This window comes from Borostomias antarcticus (genome assembly GCF_949987555.1).
Source record: "Borostomias antarcticus genome assembly, contig: scaffold_129, whole genome shotgun sequence".
Taxonomy (NCBI): Eukaryota; Metazoa; Chordata; class Actinopteri; order Stomiiformes; family Stomiidae; genus Borostomias; species Borostomias antarcticus.
Window position 1 is genome coordinate 258,938 of NW_028175656.1, and position 2,180 is coordinate 261,117.

A 2,180-nucleotide genomic window follows, 5' to 3' on the forward strand; every position below is an offset into this window, starting at 1 on the left:
TTTAGGTCATACAATGGATGTGGGTGGGCACCTTGAAAAATCATTCAAAAACATGTTAAACTCTCGATTTCAAAGACAGTTTTGTCAACCTTTTGATCTGAACCATTGTATATGATCATAAGTAACCTTAAAACAGGGCTAAACATGCATTTTCCCTTTACTACTCCTTTAAGTTCCTTTTGCTGATTCACTCTTGCGTAATCAGAGCTGTTATGTCAAGCGCCCAGGCACAGTGCTGGGTTATATAACTGTAATGTTGTTATGATGATGACTAACTGTGTGTGTGTGTGTGTGTGTGTGTGTGCGTGTGTGTGTAGTAGGCTACCTCTGAGTGTTTGGCCATCCTGAAACATAAGAGCCTGTTCCACTTCAGAAGCCACTACTATCTATCTTCCCCTACGCTTATCAAGATTATCAAGGTCTTTGTTGCCATGGTGACCCCCCCCCCCCGAGGTGACTGTCCATGGTGGTGTCCAGAGGGTGTAGCCTAATCTCCATCCCACTCTCACACTGTAGAGACATTCAGATGCAACATAGTGATGAAGAGTCTGTCTTAATAACTATATTTCATTGTACAGTTGGGAGTAGTTAGAAATTATCCATCCCGCGGCTTTTCACCATGGCGGTATTTCACAGGGAAATCCCGTTGGAAATCTCGTGGGATTTCAAACGGGTGTTATTTCATTTTAGTGACGCACCACCGCCAGGCTGTTTCACCTTGGTGCCAGCCCCCTCGCCGTTACCAGAGTCGTATATTTGAAGAGTTGCGATGACATATTGTTCAGGGTTAGCTAACTCTGCCTGGCAACGAAAGGGAAAAAAAGTTCCAGGAAGTGACAGGTAAAACATGGTTTGGCAAGAGAAAATCAACCAGCCACTGATGCAACTCTCCACAGATACGACCCGATCCACTACCATCACTACACCATCCCCTCAGAGATGCTTTATAGCCCTCTCTGAAACCACTCTGCTTCAGCCAAAAATGAATCAAATATAAAATATCAATATACAGCTACTTTTTAGAAAGACCAAATTATGTTGTATTGTTTCCTTTAGCATCCTTGGTGGTGGTGGTAGTGGAATGGTTAGCGCAAAGGGGGGATCGATTAGGACAGATTTAACCACCACTTCTAGAAAAGAAAAGGGAAAAAAAACAGTACGTCCTGGCTACCATGGAGACGTCGAGCCCATGTTTAATGAAGGAGGAGTCCTGTGTGAAGTAAATGTATGTGCTGTCGATTGTGTGTAAGTGATGTCGTCCATCTTGAAACCTTCAGTAAAACTCTGGATCTTCTGGTTTGCTCTCTGTGGCCATGCAGTCATTCTTGTGATATCTGTCCACACACACACACACATTTACACAAGTTTGAAGTCCATGCGTCGTTTCTCTCCCACACATACAGGTCTGTTTCTCATACAGTCTCTTTTATCTTCTCTCTCTCTCTCTCTCTCTCACTCTCTCTGTCTCTGTTTCACGCTCTCTCACACACACTTATAACTGAGTCTGACCACATACTTGGAAAGCTCCAGTGTCATTGCATCAAGTTCGTTAGTCGCACAAGTGATTCACATTCAGATGTGCAGTAGGAGGTCCTTTACTGCCTAATATGGAACTCTTCATTGAGGTGTGTGTGTGTGTGTGTGTGTGTGTGTGTGTGTGTGTGATGGAGATCTAGTTACCACTGAGATAGACAGAAGGCTTAGGACTCTCACAAACACACAAAAACACTTACGCACTCACACACCGCAGGCTAATGCTTTATAGAGGTGTGGACATATTTTCCATGTAGAAGACTGAAGCGTTTAATCAGAGCGTTCACAGACGGGGAGAGACGGGGACATGAGGAGAGACAAGCGTTTAATCAGAGAGACGTGGAGAGACGGGGACATGAGAGACTAGCGTTTAATCAGAGAGACGTGGAGAGACGGGGACATGAGGAGAGACAAGCGTTTAATCAGAGAGACGTGGAGAGATGGGGACATGAGGAGAGACTAGCGTTTAATCAGAGAGACGTGGAGAGACGGGGACATGAGGAGAGACTAGCGTTTAATCAGAGAGACGTGGAGAGACGGGGACATGAGGAGAGACTAGCGTTTAATCAGAGAGACGTGGAGAGACGGGGACATGAGGAGAGACTAGCGTTTAATCAGAGAGACGTGGAGAGACGGGGACATGAGGA

At 45.2% G+C, this 2,180-nt stretch overlaps 1 protein-coding gene across 1 annotated transcript in view; it reads left to right on the plus strand.

Moving 5' to 3' along the window:
- The window catches only part of atpv0e2 (ATPase H+ transporting V0 subunit e2), a 3,488-nt gene extending 2,188 nt beyond the window's left edge, over positions 1 to 1,300 (plus strand). Inside the window, exon 4 of the mRNA XM_084463253.1 lies at positions 1 to 1,300. This exon is cut by the window's left edge and continues 901 nt beyond it. The gene's annotated coding sequence lies outside the window, so the exon portion shown is untranslated.
- The last annotated feature ends 880 nt before the right edge of the window (positions 1,301 to 2,180 follow it).